Source organism: Patagioenas fasciata, chromosome 2 (assembly GCF_037038585.1).
Source record: "Patagioenas fasciata isolate bPatFas1 chromosome 2, bPatFas1.hap1, whole genome shotgun sequence".
NCBI lineage: Eukaryota > Metazoa > Chordata > Aves > Columbiformes > Columbidae > Patagioenas > Patagioenas fasciata.
In genome coordinates, this window is record NC_092521.1 from 163,870,796 (window position 1) to 163,891,040 (window position 20,245).

Consider the following 20,245-nt stretch of genomic DNA (forward strand, 5'->3'; position numbering starts at 1 on the left):
GGCATGTGAGAGTTATTGGGAAAACACTGCAGAGAACTGCCATTCATGATTGCTCGTTCTCACATTCTTCCTTGGAACTGCACCCCTGGCCACTGCCAGAGACACAGGACTAGTTGGACCTGCAATTGTTCTTGAAGTTTTTTCTCAATAAAAACACATGCTAAAACCTATATGCTAACAGTTTACTTTTGGTCTCTCAAAATACTTCTCAAATGTACATCCAAGGAAGAGTGCAGCCCAGCCATAGACATCTACCATTGGAAATAACTAAAGCTGTGTGAGATAAGTCCTGTAGGCACTCAGTACCACACTCCATGAACTCCCCTGCAGACTCCTACTATTTAAAGGTTTCCTTGACCTATGCACTTTGTTGAATAGAACCTTTTCCTTTGTACCCGAGGACTGTATGTTTGTTCATAATGAGTGGTAGGAGGGAGCCTGGCCAACCTTAGCCTTCTGCAACACCTGTGAGTGACACTGGAGTAGCTCCCGGCTGGTCAACCTGACACTGGACCCAAGCAACAGCACGGAAACAGCAGAGCTGAGAGCAACCAGGAAGGTTGTAGAAATTGAAGGCACAAATAACATCAAGGTGTGGGATTAAAAGAATCTTGAAAGTGTCATCTGTCAGTTCAAGAGTGAAGTTACGAAGCTAGAAAGCATAAGTAGCTGTTGCCATAAAATGCTCAAAATCCAGGAGCTGTATGATACAGTCACCAGTGATAGCATCCAAATCCATGCAGTCAGCATAACCCATATTAAACTAGGGAACTAGTTTATGATATATCACAGCAATTTACTCAAACTGGGAAATTCTTATCCCCTGGGAATATTGCCAGAAGACAGGACATGTCCTTGGGTCCATGTTCTTGGTGACTTCAGCAAGAATGCAAGAAAATATGAAAACCAAATCATTCCAGATAGTGTGTGCTGACAACATTAAATAAACAAGTGAAAAAGAGATGGAGTATCAGATAATTATACAGATCAATGAAGAGAAAATGGCCAACTGTGGCTCGCATGAGCAATCCAGGGAAGTGGCTGAGTCACCATCCATAGAGATACTTAAAAGACATGTGGATGTGGCACTTAGAGACAGAGTTTAGTGGGACTTGGTAGTGTCGTGTTTATGGTTGGACTCAATGATTTTAAATGTCTATTTCAACCTAAGCTATTCTGTGATTCTGTAACTAATTCTGTGTTTCTAAAATGGGGAAAAGACCCAGGCAGTGTGCACGACACTGAGCATTGCCTTACCTGCAACACTAGCAGAATTGATCTGGGAACCTTCACTCTACAGAGGTTGTTTCTAAATTGACAGGGAAAAGCTCCAGGGACAAGAAGTCTGGAAAAGACTTCAATCCCTTCAATTTATCCAAGATAGTAAAAAGTTATTTTAGTTTTGGTTGCTCCTTCTGTGTCAGGGCTGAGACTTCTGAAGGGGAACAGTAGAGAAAGGGCTCACAGTAGTCAGATGTTTGTCAGATGTGTCAAGCAGCATTCATCTAAGTGTGGACAACTTCATCTCAGTTCAGCTGCTCCAGGCCCTTATATTGCCAATAGATACCCAACCAACATAGCCAATGGAACTCCTAAAGCAGACAGTTAAAACAGAGCAGACGGATTCCACCACCAAGTGCCTTTTTCTCTCCTTTGAATCTGAAGGGACTCCCAGATGATGGGCTCAGCTGTGGACACCTACACTGTTAAACACTTAAATTTAGGTAAGATGAATCCAGCCAACTCTTCTGATGGCAAAGGTAATGAACCATTGTGGATTCTCCATCACCCAAGGACTTCAAATGAAGACTGAGCATGTTCTAACAAAAAATGCTGTAGTTAAACCAGAAGTTAGAAAACTGACACACAGTGGTCCTGGATCAGAAGCCTCTTCTCTGTGTTGTGTGGGGGTCTGGCAATAACCATCTTTTCCAGTCTTAAACAGATTTTTAATCAATGTCACGAAGGACTACTAAATATTTCATCAGTTCGAGATCTAGAGTTCATCATGTTTGGTATTTAAATACATCTTGCTCAGAGCCACTTGAAAAATTAGTATTTTCAGACTCTCATATGCTCTTTTTCCTTTTCTAAATAAGAAAGCAAGGGAAGCAAAACACACAACTACTTTGCATAACTATGGCTTGAAACTTTGCTATAGTTGAATTTTTTTGCGTCTTGTTGTCACAGGTGCAACAAAGAGAGAAGTGGTGGTCTTGGAAAAGCCCCCATGAAAACAGCATTTGGTTTTGCCAACTTTTTTTCCCGTTGAGCTTTATTTTCGAAAGTCTCATTTAAAAGAGGGAAGCTGTTTGGCCACAAAACGCAACTGTCACCTATCGCAGCTTGAAGGCTTAGAGCTAAAAATGTCAGTGGGAAGAGGGGGAGGAGGAGGGAGAGTACAGCCCTTTCTCTCTTCAAAAATAATCTATTTAAATTCTCTTCCAAAACCGCAGGGGAAGGTGGAGGCCATGTAGACTGAAACGTCCTTCATCCCACCAGCCAGCGTTGTGTAGAAATGGTCCACGCACAGACAAAGTACTTTTCTCACTTCTGGAGAGGTTCTTTTGTGGCCGTCACTTCCCCACTGCACCTGGATGGGAGTTTGATAATTCTCTTTATTTAGAAAGTGTCAGTGAAATGCAGCTCAGACTTTCAAGGTAGCATCTGAACAAACATGTCCTCTCTGTCAGCATGGCTGGTCCTACAGGTGACCCTTCAGGATCTGCTCCACTTTGCTGGTGGCTCAATGCCCACTGGAGATGGGACTGGGATCTGCCACATGCTCTGCAGGAAGAAGAGAGGAACAGATACACACATTTATGTGTATTTTTCTGAGGTCAAAAAACCCAACATCTTCAGATAAAGCAAACTCAGAGGACCCTTCACTGTAGCATCAACTCCCGGTTTACAGATAATTAGATAACATGTAAGAAATGCTCTTTGCTCACAGATATTTTGTTGCAAACATAACAACATGATGATAAAGAGTGACAGCAGTGGGATCCAAAGTGGCCAACAGTCCTGGATTACAGTTATCTTTTGAGTCACCCTTCCTGTCAACATTTGTAGAGAAATAAAATGCTCTGGCTGGAAATAAAGAAGTTTATTTTACTGGAATGATGGGTACATTTTGTCTGCTAAAATCATCCACAAAGCATTTAAAAAAAAAAAAAGATTACATGCTGAGAGTCTATCATTGGACATGGACACTTAGAAACAAGCCTTCAATAGTCTGAAACACTGGAAGATGGATGGAGGCATTTTTTCCATATTTGTGGAAAAAGCTCACTCTAGAGAAACAGCTGGTCCTGAACCACTTCTACGCTCAATTTCCCAGTCTATCTCTTCTTGGCTTCCAAAGTATGTCTTTCCATGGGCCAGGGATGGAGGTTTCAGAGAGGACCAATTGACCATGTCCTGAAGGAAGGTTGAAGACTTCAATATATCTCTTTTCCTCACGCCAAGGGATTCAGGTAGCAGTGAACAAGGAAGAACTACCAACTAAGATACCTAGCTTTGACCTTGCATCTTTTCTGCACTGATTAAATGCTTCGGTTGGCAAGTTCTTCTGAGGTGGTTTCTCAAAGTCTTCTTTCAGGACAGTTTCACTTTGCCTGACTACATAGACAATTTGCATTCAGAAGCTATACCCAGAAACAAGGATTTAAGAAAACGAAATATTAATATTTTACCACATTGTGTAAGAGACAGAAAAGAAGTGAATCAGAATACCAATAGTTCCTCCAAAGATGTTAAATAGAGGACATACGTTTCTTACCAACCAAGCAGGAGGGGAGGAAAATACAGGCTTCTTGCAATTTCTGGCTTCATCTGTGTTAGTAAATTAAGTAGTGTCAGGAAATGTTCCCTGCTACTGGAACTCGATGAGCCATACTTTCAGATCATTAGCACAACCTCTGCCTGGTCTATGCTCATGCCAATAAGCACTGTCCCAAATAATTCCTGGAAAGACCCATTCCCAACAGGCAAATTTGAAACTCCTTTTACTTCAAATGCCGACCAACTTTAATAAAATAAAATTGGGAAGTTCTGCGCTAGTAAAATTTACTAGGCACATTTGATTTAATAGTATAGACAAAACTGCTCAGATCTTTTGGTTTCTTGCCCAAATACATCCTCTTGTATCAGGAGCGGCAATGAAGAAACCTGAAGATCCAGGTGATTCTGCAGTCTCAAGGACCAAGGGAATCTCCTCCAGAATCTCCTCCAGAAGATGTATGTGGGTTATGCCTTCAGCATCATCTTGGGGTCAGGAAGAAATAGAGCAGGACAGAGTATCTGCCTCCAAGAACTGATGGAGGACACTGGGGAGCGGTTCAGCTTCCAGGTTAAGACGGTCACATTTGGTTGCCCACATGTATGTGCCCACCTGCAAACAAGACTCACAATATAGTCAATGCAGATCCAGTCAATAGCATCAGTGAAGCCTGGGGGCTGTTCAGCTCATCAAACATGGACACCTATGAGCCCAATGAAATTGTCCACATGTAGATGTCCAGGGGAAAGACATCCTGTTGGTTCCAGAGTTGTGTAGGGAAGCTGCTCAGTGTTAGATCTCAGCAGAGCCAATGAACTGGAAGGCTCTTAGTGGTCATCTGTTTGGTAGTTTTGTCTCTGAATGTAACAGCACGAAGTTAAACTCCTCCAGGTAGCAACTTTTTTTCTTCTGTGTATAAAAACCCTCATTAAAAAAAAAGAGTCATCTGGTACTTTGCTGAATGAATCTATACTGATATAACCAGTATTGCATAAGGTAATGCTGTTGCCAAGAAAAGAGCATTTTAATTACACCAGCATATCTAAAAAAAAACTAAAATAAAAAGGAGATGGAATAAATCACGTCAGTTGACCTGGATTCACAGTTTTGTATAATGGCATCTAATTCAGCTCTTCTCCTATCCTCTCCCCATGACCGGGTTAAAGCTCATCCTGTTCCTCACAGTGAGAATGTTATAGCTTCATTCAGCAATTCTTCAAGCCACCCAAAACCTTCCCAGTGCTACAGTGGGCTTTATTATGGTTTTTAAACGAGGAACAAAGCTCTCTGCAGAGCAGCGGCAGCGTGGCATCTAAAATCAACCACTGCCTTATCCCTCCAGCTCATTTTTCAGCTGTAGTATGTTTCTTGGCAAAATCAATTCAGCAAATGTCCAGATTTATAGAGTTCAGCCACATGGCAACCTTTTTCAGGGCCACATGAACAGCTATTATTTAAAGCCTTTTACTGTGTTCGTAGAGAGGAACAAAGTGCACTTTCCCATTAAAGATTTAAAGCCTTTTTGTGGCAAAGCACATGTCACCCTGAAGGACACCTTGGGTCTTGCATATAGATGCATCTTGTGCAATGTCCACTGCAGGATCAGTGGGTCGATGCTTGGGAATCGTTCTGATCCTACCATTATGTTGGAGGATAAGATCTTTCTCAAGGCATTATGAAGTGCATTCTGCATTGACATTCAAAGGTATTTTATTCTGCTTAGTGCAGAGCTAAGCAAAGACACCAGAGATATCTTCAGGACAAGAAACAATTCACCCATGTTAATATAATACTCTTCCCAAGAACTTAGAGCTCAGAACCAGGCAGTCCAGACATTTTTGGGCACACATAGTTGGGAGGCGTTAAAATGTTGTTGCTTCATCAAGAGCTTGTTAGGCCCTCTGTTGAAGGGCTCCCACACCTGAGATCTGGACTGCATTGTGTGGTGTGCATCTTTAACAACACCTCCTGGGTTACCCTGGCTAGGTGACCTTTGCCCAAGGCAAAGGGGAGGAGATGCAGCTGGGCTCACCCTGCTGGGGAAGGGAGGACAGTGGCATGATCTCCTCCTTTTTGCTTTGCTGGAACTATTCCCAGAGCCTGAGCCTTGTGGGGCAACTTCCCTGAAAATTCAGCCTTAGGGAGACCTCCAGCTTATGTGGGCTGGAAGAGGTGGTCATGGGGAGGATCCAGGGCTGTACCTGGCAGAGGCAGGATCCTCCTTAAGAGTGGGGCTGACTTAACCCAGCAAGGAGGAAGGGGCTGAAAATGGATTTGGGCAAGAACAAGTCCTGCTCATCCTCACATTGTTTGAATGCTTCATCTCCCTGTGCACAAGAGTCCCTGTGGCTCTCTTCATCTCAGGGGAGGTTGTTGGTAAGGGAAAGTCTCCCTCACAGTTTGCTTCCTCCCAAGACATAGATAGAAATAACGCTCCCCACACACACTCTATGATATCCACCTCCCACTTCATAACATTTCCTATGACAATGAGATGGGAGGGGAAAGTTGTTTGGATTTTGTTTGAGGGTTTTTTTTGTTTGGTTTATTTTTGTTTTTTTTTTTGGGGGGGAGCTCTTTCTTTATAGGCAGCTCAGTCTCCGTTTAGCTGGATCCCCTGTGCTTTACTGCACAAAGTACTAATGGCATGCTTTCCAAGAGGAACTTATTCCCAGCTCTGCATCATAAGCACGGCGGGGCAGCAGAGGGAGGAACACAGCAGGTGCCAGGACAGCACCTTGACTGGGCATCCCTCTCCCCACCCCACGCGGGGGTGGGAGGCTGAGGGGAGTGCTCTGCTCCACTATTAACAGACTCCCTGCTATGAAAATAAGCCACCACCAAGTGATGTCAGTAGGAGCGCTTTAGCGATTTAAGTGATGTACACGGCAGAGAACAGCTTGATTAATTTATATAAATTGTAACTACTTAGGGCTCCATTCATCTGGAATGATCTGTAGTCCTATCTGCCACAGAAGTTACAAAAGGTCCCCAGCTTCAGCTGCAGGTGATGTATTAGTCACCCCCTCCCAAAGCCAACCCGGGAGCAGGGAGCTGCTTTGTTGCTACAGGCATATACATTGGAATGAATGAGAGTAAAGCAAGGACAAGGGATCTGCTCCTCAGCAGACAAGGGGTCAGAATAGGGAAGTCCCACCAGGCATCTCCCTAGGGAAGGAGGTGCAGGTTGGGGATGCTAAGTCCTGGGGTGGGAAGTGGCTTACTCCTTCCAGGGCAAAAGGTTTTTCGTAAACACCACTATTTTTATTTGAAAAATCAACCAGTGGCACATACATAATGTGTGAGGACATTTGGCTGAGGCTGAATGCCAGGGCCAGCCTCTGCTTTGTCACAGTGGCTCATGGAGTCATTCAATTTGGTCTCCTTGCTTCTGGATTTGATTGAAGAGTATGGCCACAGACTCCAAGTTAGACACACAGGCACAGGACGGGGCTGTTTGGTGGCAGTTACTCTGGGTGGGGGGGCAGGGTGACCTCTGTGCAGAAACTGCTTGGCCATTTTGTTAAGTGGATGAGACAGGGTCTCCATCCTCCTTAAACCAACCCCCATCTCTCAGCAGCAGCAAAAGGAGCTGTTGAACCCAGCACATGCCTTGTGTCACCTGTGGCATGAAGAAGTGACTCTCCTGCTGCCAGCATTTGTGGAGACAAAGCCAAGCCCTAGAGAAGGCTGGTGCCATGGTGAAACATGGAGGTGGTAGCCCTGTCACGCTGTCCAACGTGGCTCAAGGCTCATGCAGACAGGGCGAAGATGTTCCACGTCAGACCTGCTGCCAGACTTGTATCTCCCAGCACTCAACAGCTGCTGGTCACAACCTGTCTCCCATTGCAATAATGGCAATCCAGGACACTGGGTCACAGTGCCACCGTGTGGGCTCTGCCAGCTCCCAGAGCATGGACATGGTGTGGTCTGGACTGGATCTGATCCCTTCAGCTGGTGACTGATGGAGCAGAGAAATGAAAATATCAAACTGGAAGCAGACATCCCAGCTTGCATAAGGATGCAGCTTCTGCTGACTGGCACCACTTTTCTTGTTCAAGTCCTGGGTATTAAGGTAAAAAAAAAGACTGAGTTGGGGTTGTTTAGCCTGGAAGGGAGAAGGCTCCATGAAGACCTTATTGTGGCCTTTTACTACTTGAAAGGGACCTGCAAGAAAGGTGGGAACAGACTTTTCGGAAGGGCCTCTTACGATAAGACAAGGGGTGATGGTTTTAAACTAAAGGAGTGAACTTTCACGGTAGGCATAAGGAAGAAATTTTTGACACTGAGGGTGGTGAAACACTGGCCCAAGTTACCCAGAGAGGTGGTGGATGAACCATCCCTGGAGACATCCCAGGCCAGGCTGGACGGGGCTCTGAGCAACCTGAGCTGGTGAAGATGTCCCTGCTCATGGCAGGGGTGGCACTGGATGAGCTTGGAAGGTCCCTTCCAACCCAAACTATTCTATGATACTATGATCTTCCTGGCAGGCTTCTTTCGAGGGCCTTTGAGGCAGGATCTTTGTCAAACTCTTTGCACAGGTAGACACCCTCTGCACTCACTGGGTTCAGCCTCTGAGGGACAAGGGCTCTTCAACTGCTTCCTTCAGCCGTAGGTCAGCATGGAGTCATGCTGAAAGAAGCATGAACCCCACTCATTCCCTTTGGTGCAAAGGCAGGGGCTTGGCCCAAGCCAGCTTCATTTGAATAAGGCTGAGTGACTTTACAGTGGAGTAGATGAGGAGCACTTATGCATTCCATGGATGTCTCTGGTGTGAGAGACAACAGAGTGGTGGTTTTAAAAGTCTGGCGGGACCTCAGTATTTAAATGTTCACTGGACATTCAAACCACCAGTGCTGTACTTGATCCAGGGCTTTGCCTACATCACAGCACCCAGACAGCATCTCAGTCATAGGTATGGATAGCCAGGAGCAGAAGACAACTTCTGAAGGTGCATGAAGGTTTTCCCAGGTCACGCTAATGGAATCAAGTGCCTCTAAAGATGAGTTAGCTCCTCCAGGACCTAGCAGCAGGACGATGCTTCTCACAAAGCATCTGCCTTCATCACACAGGACCACACTGCTGCATCAGACCTCTGGCCATGCCCCTGGGGTCAGTTAAACATAAACTCAGCTGCCTCCACGCTATGCTGCAGTTAGTCAGGAGGAGACCCACCTCTCAGTTTTAGATGTCTATGTGTTTGCCTCTACCACCAAGCCGGTCACCCTCAGTTCACTTTATAATCAATGGAGAAAAACATCACACTTGGGAGGACACGACTCAACTGCAGTATCTCAGACGCCTGTGTTAAGATGAATGAGCCATGCTCTGCGTTGGAGGATGAACTGCTCTGGAATCAGTGTAACTAGACATTTAACAATGTCACCTAGCCCCTCCTAGCCCACCTCTCCTGTCACCACACCAGCTGCATAAAAAAATGCATGTTCTTAAGGAAAAAAAGTCCTTCTCTAGTGTATTTTAATACCAGTCCAGTAAAACCATGTAGTAAGGCCTTCAAGCTGCTGTGCTTGCCACCAAACCAACATGCAAGAGAGGCTGTTTTCCTCTCAGACCTTCCAACCCTATGCACACGTGTGGTCAAATCCTGCTGCACATCTCAGCACCTCTGAACGTGCCTGGAATGTCCTTCCAAGTTGACACCCACATTTAAAGCCACCATGAGACCTGAGCCTGCAACAGCCCTGGATGGAATTATTCAGAGCTGAGTAAAACAGCTGAAGTTATTTTTAGGTCTTTTTTTTTGGTGGCGAAGAATTGCTCTCAGCTGAGCATTGTCTTTCAGATTGATGGCCCTTCTCTCCTCCTTAGATCCCCAGATCCACACTGTCAGGGCAGGCCTGGCATGCAGCTTATTGAAGATCTGTGTTCCTTGTTCAGGGCCATCACAGTGTCAAATTATGTGACCTGCTGCCTGTGACACTTTCAGAAAGCCTTCAGCACAGGTGATTGTGGCCTTGGTGGAGACAAGTAAGAGAAGGTGTCTGGTCCTGGGCAGGAAGGTCAGCTGTCAGATCTCTTGCCACCGTCCATGTCCCTGCTGCAGCAGCTCTCTCCCAAGACTGTCATCACTAGGTTTTTGCTGGAGGGAGTCTCTGGAGACTGGAGCAATACTCAGCATCCCACAGTGCTGAGTCACCAGCAGGATTCCCAGCCAGGGCCGTCCAGGGGGCATGAGGCTTTTCTCTCCCAGAGCTGCCAAACATGTGTCAGCTTCTTGGAGACTCTCAGGGCTGGAGCTTTCCTGGGAATTTCCCAAGGAGCCTGGCCAGGCTGGGTGACCCAGCTCCTCCAGACGATGCCAATGGCAGAAGAGGTTCTGCAGCTCCGTCTGTGAAGCAGTGAACATCAGGGTGATCCCTAACCAAACAAACCATATAATCATAGAATAGTTTATGTTAAAAGGGACGTTCAAAGGTCCAACCCCTGCCACAAGCAGGGACCTCCTCACCCCAATCAGGTTGCTCAGAGGCCCGTTCAGCTTGGCCTTGAACATTTCCAGGGATTGTGCATCTACTATCTCCTTGGATAGCCTGTTCCACTACTTGTCCTCATTGCCACAGGCACCCAGATGGCATCAGTGCAGCTGTCAATGAGGAAGGAGTCAGCACAGCAAAGGAAACTTTTACCTCCAACCTATCTCACCCCTCCAGCGATCATTATCCATGGTGGTCATGGCTTGTGTGTGAGCTACATCTCTGAGAGCTGCTACGTGGTGGTACACCAGGGCATAACTCCAGCCTTGTGGTGTCTCTGGCCAGGCAGCACAAGATGCTATGACCCTTTCCTGTTGTAAAGACCTGCCTGGTCCTGGCACTTCGATCTCATGGACATGTCCACTGGTCACCAGGAGCCCTGTGGAGGACCAGGGAAGTGGAATTGGAGATATGCCAGAAATGGCCTTGCTTTCTCACTGCAATACAAACCAGTGGGTAACCCAAATGAGCACTTCTTGGAGGCTTGGACCTAGATGGTCTGAGATGGGGCAGGAGGGGAGAAAAGAAGGTAAATTGACGACTTAGTGAACTCATAAATTGTGGATTTATGTTAATATTGACTAGTTTGGAGTGTCCAGACCCTGCGAAACTCAGCACTGAGGGTTTCTCTCCTGGCTGGCTGTCCAGCATGTTTGGGGCTACCAGCACTGAATATAGCACTCAGGATATCTCCCCTTTGCTCATTTTCTCATAGTTTGGCATCCACCAGAACCTTCCCCACCAGGGAACACAGAAGGGTTTTTTAAAGCATGAAAAACTCTATTTTGGTTCCTACAGTCATGACATAAGACCTCAACTCTTCCCCTGCAGGCCCTGTGGCAAGTTGCCCTCATGTTTGCCTTGCTGTCTACAGGGCTTTGTCACACAAAGTGAGCTCTCATGAGCGAAGGGGTGGCCTTGGTGCTCTTGTGGCCAAGCTAAATGCAGCAGCTGCCAAAGCTCTTGGCGTGCACAGCTGGACACACTGCAGGTGAGCCTGGTCTCCAGCAAGCCCAGTGGAAAACAAGCAACCAGAGTGAGCGACATGGCAGAAGACCCAGCACAGAAGCAAACTGCACCAGTCCATCAGGAATGGGACACAACGTTAATTTGACAGTGCAGCTCTTTCTTACTGCATTGATGAACTCCTCTAACAAGGCAGGCACAGCACAACAAATCACAACAAGGGGACAAAAGGAATAACAACATACAGATTCAGCTCTCTTTTGCAGTAACTCTGCCCCTGTAGCACGTCATGCAGGCAAGAACACTGTGGATTTTTTCCCCCTTGTCCTCTCTGCCCTGGTGTTACTTGTTCCCCCCTGACCTGCTCACAGCATGGGGCACCAGGCATCTTTCCCATGCTGGAAAAGGGCAAAACCTAAACGAGTCCGACAACTCTTTCCCCACACCTCTTAGCAACAACTGTCACGATTTATTACTTAAGCCTGCTCATTTCTACTATCCTTGTTAATTAGCTCTTAATAAGTCTAACTACCAGTTCCTACCCTCACCTCAAGACTCCATCTCCCTGCTTGTTCTCCTCATTTCTCTACCTTATGTCCACCTTGTCTACTCAAGCCAGGAGTTTTGCAAGGGCTACTGGCAGCTGTGCCTGTGTAGCTCTCACCAGCATAGGATTCAGGTGCTTCTTCTGCAAAAATATGAATGAGTAATTATTTACAAGCTACTGTCCTGTTCTCATGTTTACAGCAGACAAATAAGCGTAAAAGCAAAGCAGAAACAGGTTTTAAACTGTTTGCAAAGTAGTCCCTGCATCCACCGCTCTGGGTCCTGTGTGTCTTCTCTTCCAGTTCGGGGCAGGACCATAAGGAGGTTTTTCACCAGCCCAGGTGACATTTCCCTAGTGAGCAGAGCAGTCATACTAAAATAGGGCTGTGCGAGAAAGTAAAATTGCAATAACATATTTAAAATCCTCTCTGACTGGAACCTCCTGAGAGAATCTCCTATGTTTCATGAAGACTTTGCAGGCCAGGACTGAGAAGACATCACATGAAGTTGGTCCCACTCCGGATTCATGGCCTCTTTCCCTTCCTCTCAGTACTCTGATCAAGAGGCAAAAGTCCCGATACAGTATTTTATTAGCAGAGAGAAAAGACGCCTCCAGAAAACTTCCAAAAAAGTAAGGATTTAAGATGTTAGAGAAATCATAATTCATAATCAACAAATGATGGCAGACTGTGGGCCAGAAGTGCCATCTAGCAAGAGAGTGATGGAGCACCTGCTCCCATTCCTCATCACTGGCATGCAAGGGTTGTTGTGTGGTCTAAATGAAAACTTAAGTGTGGAGGGATCTAGTCCTCTGCCCTTATTATCTGAGGGTCTGTACAACCTTCTCAAGAGCAGGCATATTAAATTTAATAGATTTCAAGTGCTCCCAAAATCTATAATTGATGAATCCTTTGGGGTAGAAAGGATCCTTTAAATCCTCACCAAAGCTGTAAAGTGCGAAACACAAATTGTGAGTGATTTAATCTCCTCCAGCCATTTGGTAAAAGAAGGAGATATCACCAAAAGACTCATGCCTACATACTTGCCCGGTTTTCCCAACTGAATCAGATGGTGCAAGAAAAACATATATATCACTTCTGTCTCCCAACCTTGTGTACTTTATCAGGAACAGCGCAAACCAGCACCGAGCTTCCCTTATCTGCATCCTAGCATCCTCGTGTCCTACTCTGAGAGCTAAATCCTCCATGGTCCTCTGCACTCCCTGCAGATTCTGCAAACCTGAGAGTCTCCCAGGAGCTCAGCACCCCTTGTTAAAAGCTCAGGCTCACACAAAGTGCAAACTTTTGTCAAGGTTAGGAATGATGTCGTGAATAGCAGTGGTCAGGGCTGATCAGGTAGAAAATGCTGAGCTACCCACAGAGTGACATCTACTAGCACATGATATATGCAAACCCTATGCAACCAGGGGTTTTACTCTCCTCTAGTGGTTGCATCATAAATGAGGTTGTTACAGGCAGTGAGTTCTGCTGTAGCTTTATCTTCCTTCAAGGACAACTGAGGAGTGCTGCAGGTTGCACAGTGGAGGAGTTAATGTAGGCTGCTCAGTAGAGTGGTTCGAAAGAATACTTTTCTCTGCTTCATATGGGAAAATATTTGTTCTTCTTTAAATTTCTGATTATTTTTGGAGGAAAAAATACCCCCTCAACTCAATCTATGGAAGAAACCTGACAGTGGTGCAAGGGAGCTCCTGCAGCTGGAACCAGAGGTGGGTGAACAAACAGGAAGAGCAGCAATATCTTTCACCTGCTATAACTGGATTTGGAAGAAGACAGCTGTTCCCAGCTCCTAGTGGGACACTTGTTACTGGCACGTGCAGTCCTGGCTTATATTGACTGGGAATTATGAGCTCAATGTGCACTTGAGAGTCTCTTCTGTGTTACTGTCCTTGTTTCATCTGGGATGCAGTTAATTTTCTTCCTAGTAGCTGGTATTGTGCTGTGGTTTGGATTCAGTATGAGAATAATGTTGATAACACACTGATGTTATGGTTGTTGCCAAGCAATATTTATACCAGGTCAAGAACTTTTCAGCTTCTCATATTGGCCTCCCAATGAGAAGGTGGGGGGGTGTACAAAAGGTTGGGAGGAGACACAACCAGGACAGCTGACCCCAGTGACCAAATAGATATTCCATACCATATGACACCACACCCAGTATGTATCTTTGGAGAAGAAGAATGAAAGGAGGGATGTTCAGAGTGATGGTGTTTGTCATCCCAAGTACCATTACACATGATGGAGCCTGGGTTTCCTGGAGATGGTTGAACACCTGCCTGCCCGTGGGAAGTGGTAAATGAATTCCTTGTTTTGGTTTGCTTGTGTGTGCAGCTTTTGCTTTACTTATTAAACTGTCTTTATCTAAATCCATGAGTTTTCTCACTTTCAGCTTTTCAATTCTCTACCTATTCCATTGGCCAGGGACTGGGGGGTTGAATCACGACATTTAACATAACATTGCAGCTTACTGATTGAAGCAGGAAATTGCTGCAAAGGCTAAATTCAAGAGGTGGGGAAAAGAAGAACAGCAGAAAATTGCCTTATTTAGAGACTTCAAAACAAGTAGACACTGAAATACAAAGCGTTGTAAGGGAGCTGACAGTGTCGCCTTGGCAGAACAGACTGGGCAGGGAGAGCTCTGCCTTTGGGAAATCAGGTACCAGCTGCAGTGATTCTTCTCACTGGTCACAGCATCAGGAACCACGTGGGGTTGTTGCCTACAGCACTGGTGCCACAGTGCTGGGCACAGCATGGATGGAAAACAAATGAAAACATGTTTTTTTTTCTGCAAAGACCTCCCAGTCTAAGTGCCTAGAGTCACAACTGGGAATTCCTTGTCTGAGCTGTAATCCTGTGTATAGGATCTGGCCACACAAATACACTCTAGGCCACAATCCTGCTTATGAAAGTGATGGATGTCCCATCCTCTTCTTTGTAACACACCAGAAACAAGGCTCAGGTGGCTTTACATGCTGGGAAATCTGTGTCTGTTGTCCCAGCAAGGGCTGTACCTGAGCAGATGGGTTCCTGCCATCGCTCTCTGTCACTGAGATGAGAAGCAGTAATGTTATGGCTGAAGTGCATTTGCAAGAGGACTCTGCAGCTTGTCCCCAAAGACCTCTGCCACGTCTTTGTGGCTTTTTCAGGGTGGGACATCATTGTTTCTTACAGAAGGGCATTTCATGCCTCTGAGTTCACATATGTACTATATACTTGCTCAGTGAGCACTGACTTCAGCTTCACAAGTCCACAAAAACATTGAACCCAGAGAGTTAGCAGAGAGGAGCAGAGGACTGTGCAAAATCCTGACATGGTGGGAAGCAGTCTCCACTTTACCAAAGCAGGCACAGAAAGGCTTCTCGGGCACCCAGACACTGCTGAGCACTTTCAGGGTTTGGGGACCCTGCTCTGAGATCACAGCACCGACAGCTTCCACAGATGGGGGTTTCACCCTCTTGATTTTGGTTCCATTAAAATTATATGGACGGAGGATTTCCAAAGAATTGTTCATTATCATGTGCGATCACATACTGTGTCCAGCGTGCAGCACTACTTCTTTTTGGTCTGTATTGGGATCAGTGGTTCTTTTTCTTGTATTTCTTCCAAATTTGCATTCCCTTCATTGAAGAAAGTGGAATCTGTTAGTCAGGCAAGGATACATATATTCAGCAATCTCCTCTTTAATAAGCATCCTTACCCTGGTGCAGCTGCTTGGACCATCACCAGTAATGTGTCCCTGTCTATTTGGATCACAAGGTAACACGATCTTTCATGTTGTAGGAGATTTACATATGGCATTTTCACTGGAGCAGCATAATGAAACCCCACCCAAAGCCTCAAAGCTTCCAGGAAGCTCAGATACAACTTGTGCAGCTTGGGACTTATTTTTATTTGGCTTTGGTTTTAAACCCCTTTTTCTTCTCCCTTTGATGATTTGCCCTGTTGTTGTGGACAAATTAAAAGCAATCAGAGGCAGTACTGTGCATCCCAGGATTGCTCCCCAGCACCCTGGTCCAGCTGTGCACCATGTCCACACCCTGGTCCCACGCTTGGAGGAGACAGGAGGTGGCATGTCCCCTTCCCCAGAACACAATGGTGAGGTGCAATGTGTCCTCCGATCTGGACAACCAGGGGACCGCAACTGCCCTTACTCTGCACTCTAGACACCACCACTGTGGAGACGACCACTGTTGTGAAGGACAACACTCCACAAAGGGAAGCAGAAGGGAAATCATGGGACTTGGAGGAGAAAAGCACTCACTACCTTGGCAGGCAAGTACAGGTTTGAGCTCATTTCCAAAATATGCAAGACACATTGCAAACCCTCGGGTCAAATCTACAACAACAGCTTCATCTCCAGAGCTCTCTGGAGAGGAAGAGCCTTGGTGTGCTGGTGGTGTGACAGTGTACTTCACAAGGGTCAAGCCGAGACTGGGCCACGTGTGCTGAAGCCCATCTCACCTGCAGTTATTCCTGGTTCAGCTTCACCTGGGGCTCTGAAAGAGCCTTCAGGCTCAGGAGCAGGTGTGTGGGCAACCAGCAGGTGATATGGACCTGCCTCAACCTGCTTCCTCACCCGCATTGCACCTCCTGGCAAAGGAACAGCCATCATCAGGAGAGCAGGTGATTTGCCACAGATGTAAAGAGAGAAGTGTCCTCTCCCACCTCCTCCTCTGCCTGGGGAACCTCAAGGACTAGGACTTTCCACAGGTGTGCTAAGAAAGGCACCTAGTCCCTCACTGTCTGGACAAGAGCAGCCTCAGGAGAAGGGCAGGTGGAAAGTCCAGGTGTCCGACCCATGGCTGGGCTTGGCCATTTCGCTGTACCCTGGAGGCCAACAAGACTGTGTGACCCATGGAGCTGGTGTCTGTTCTCAAGTGACAGAACAGTAAAACTGATTCGCAGGGGTTTGCCAACAGTCTGTGAAATCTCAAACAAGCCCAAACCCTGCAGGTCTGATGGCTTCGTGCAATTTTCCAGCATTCGCAGAACCACGAGGAATAACTCCATAGCCAGGCTGAACCAATCTAGAGGTCTGCCTGGGCTGTGTGTCTGCACAGCTGCAGAGCAAGTGTCATAAAGCATCATAAACGCACCCAAAATGTAGAACCATCTATCTAAATGCATGCACACACAGCCACAGAAGATTTTTTTCCTTAACATGGTGTCTGCAGATCATCAGCATTTGGCTTACAACATGACTCCTATTATCAGAATCTCATTTTTTAAAGTAATTTGTCTGACCATCAGGTTTATGTGAAAAATAAAAATGCAACTTGGGGAAATGAGAGGGAGGAGGCAAAGTGGTTTTAAAGTGATCTCAGTGGTTGATTTTTCCCCCAGCCTTAGAAATGGATACTGCTAAGGAGAAACTTTAAAGAGCACATGAAAATGTTAATGAAGGTTGGAACGACGTCTAGTATCCAACCTAATAATTCTCCTCCCAGTAATTTCTTTAAGCCTCGTACTTGGAGTTCAGTAGGTCATAAATTTTGCCTGCTCTGGAGTTAACTGGATCCACAAGATGTAAATGTATTACTCATCCACTGGTTAATTTGTATTCTCATTGCTTTCCAACCTCTCCACAAATTGATTTTTAGATTCATTATTTAGCCAGGAAGATATTTCCTGGCTTATTCCTCAGAAGGTCACAGAACAACGTGACGCCGCTGACTGCCATGGGGAAGCAGAAAGTCAAGCAGAGGGTTGGAGAACATGTTTTCCCATCCCAAGTTGAGTGAAAAGTTAATCAAGGTGCAAGCTTCACTTTGCAGGTTCAGAGCTTTGCTCCGGGCAGGGAAGCAGAACAACACGGTGATGGGCCGTGGAAGAAGGGAAGTAGGGCAGGAAAACAGCTGAGCAGCACATGCTTGGGCTGAGAGGGTGTAAGCTCACATCTCCAGGTGGTCTCTTTCTTCTCACTTTCATCTCTCCATACCGTCTGGGTTCATCTGCCAGCTTGAACTTTGCAGGCCAGTGGCCTCTATCCTCTAAGTAAGGCTCTGCTCGCTTTTTAGCCCATTTGGAGGATGCTATCCAGGGCTGTCAATGTCCTTGCCAGCATCAGGCTATCTCCACAAGTTGTCCAAGGTCAATGACTACTTCCAACCTGAGACAAGTGGGGAAGTCCAGAAGGAATTAAGCCATGTTGATCTGAGCCCTCTGATTGACTCAGCATGATGTCTAGGTGGTGTGTAGCCCTCCATGCACATTTGGAAGTTGGCTTGAGTTGCTGCTTGGCACTGAGGTGTGATGCCTGCATCTCAGTGTTTATCTCAGCCAGGCCTGGGACCATGGTGTTCCTTGCTTGGTTATCTCCAAGGCTGACACCTTGCCATGACTGTTCATGAAATGCTGTGAGTGCTTGTAAATGTGCAAATCCACCAGTTTGGAAGCAAGTCTGGAATATGGCTCCACTGTAGGTCTAACATCCCTGCATCTTCATAGTGCTTTGGGAAGATTAACCTTCTGCAAGCAGGAGTTCTTAAAAAAAGGCACAAAAACACCCAGAGCATCAGCAGACCCAAAAAGCTGAGTCATTAGCCATTGCACCTCTAATTTGCATCAGACACAAAGCTGCATGACAGACCTCTGGAAAGCTCTCCCATCTGTCCCTATATGCCACATCATGTGGTCCTATTACAGAAGTTCTTCACCTCCTTAAGGGACAAATTTCATTTTCCCACAGGTGCTCATTATATTCTTCCCTCACCCTTCTTTAGGGAGTTACATCTGTAGCTGCATGGTCATGGCTTGATTTCTACTTCTCCTTTTTTCTTTTTTTTCAGTTGATTACATTTTGACAGTGATTTTGCAGCCTTTATGTGCTGGCTCCCACTGTTTGTATTCTAGGAAACATTTACTGCCTGTCTGCCTTGCCAGCACTAGGATTGCTCACCATCCCTTGGGAACAAAGAGAAATGATGTGTCAGAATTTACCCGCTTCCCAGCACTCCCTGTTTACTACAAGGACCCCATGGGCAAGAAAACAAATAGATTACTACAATTTATATCTTTCTGGGTAATGTCCTGCAGTTCCTTATCTTCCCAACTGGGATGTTGTTCATTCTGTTGGGCCTCTTTCAGCATAGGAATTGTGTCATGGTGGCATCCACGGTGGTGAAAAATTGCCTGTCTGACAGCAAAAGCATTATGGGAAAATCGGGATCTTTTTTTTCTCTCCTTCCTTCTCAGATGTGCTTATTATAATGTGGTAGAAATTAGAGCTTGGCGGGAAAATGTTTCTGACTCCCATTAAAATATGTTATGATTGATTTCCAAAGGTTCCCCCTTCCCCAGTTAGACAAAGTCCAGACCTTATGAAGCTTTTTTCGGTAAGAAGGAAGTGAAGTGATCACCTTGGCCAAGCCCTGTTGTTGTGACAAGGTGCTTCTGCTTTGCTCTGAGAGGCTGGGGTTCAGGTGTCCATTGCTGGTGTGTCCAGGACGAATTATGAATGGAGAAGGGCAGGCTTTTGGCTGCCCTGAAGCAGTTCCACCTCTTAAACTCTATACCAGAGGTGCCCCATGCTGTGTACAAATGTCCCCTTCACCTCTCAAGGCACTTTCAAGATCAACCATCTCATCGTGTTCTACCCTAGAATACCCACGTTGGTGGTCTCAGGAACTGGGTGGTCTTTTAGGTGGTTTCAGCTCTTCTTATTTCATACCCCACTTGGGTATTTGACGTTTGCCATCTCCAGGGTGACTGGATTTGGGACTCCTTTCACAAAGGACTTTTTAATTAACTGATTGTGCTCTACCTCCTTGCAGCTCTGTCCTACCAAGGCAGGCGGTTTGAAGGAAATGGTAAGAAGGGAGGTGGCTCTTTGTGCTTACAGAAACCTCTGTTGCTTGTTCAGCCTGTGAAGCCCTTAAAGAAATTTGACTGAGATGGCTCAGCTTTCCATTCACGCTCAACCTGTCCTCAGTGAATCATAGGATCATTTTGGTTGGAAAAGACCCTCAAGATCATCAAGTCCAACTGTTAACCTGATACTGGCACTAAACCATACCCTTAAGAACCACATTTATGCATATTTTAAACACTTTCAGGGTTGTTGATTCAACCACTTCCCTGGGCAGACTGTTCTAATGTCTGACAACCCTTTCCGTGAAGAAATAGTGCTTACCATGTAACACCAACACCCTCCGTGCACCCCAGTCTGCACAACACATCTCATTCATCCCCACATTCACCCAAAAAGCCATGAGCATCCTTGTCTTAAACGTCCCAGTGCAACCAGTTGGCTTGAAATCCTCATTTACCATTTCTCTTTAACCTCCCCTGCTCACACTGGGAACCCCACCAGACCGACGGAGTTTGAGCTGGGAAGCCTTGCATCTCACCAAAGAGCAGCAACGCTGTGAGGAAGCAGCATGAAAGGCTCCCAACCCACATGGTCACCTCTGTCCCAGAAGAGTCATCTCCTCTGGCAAGTT

General features: G+C 46.1%; 1 long non-coding RNA gene across 1 annotated transcript in view; it reads right to left on the bottom strand.

The window, feature by feature from the left end:
* Positions 1–2,420: 2,420 nt before the first annotated feature.
* LOC139827304 (uncharacterized) overlaps positions 2,421–20,245 on the bottom strand; it is a 92,336-nt gene continuing 74,511 nt past the window's right edge. Inside the window, exon 4 of the long non-coding RNA XR_011737801.1 lies at positions 2,421–2,787. This is a non-coding gene — a long non-coding RNA (uncharacterized lncRNA). The remainder of the gene's footprint in view (positions 2,788–20,245) is intronic.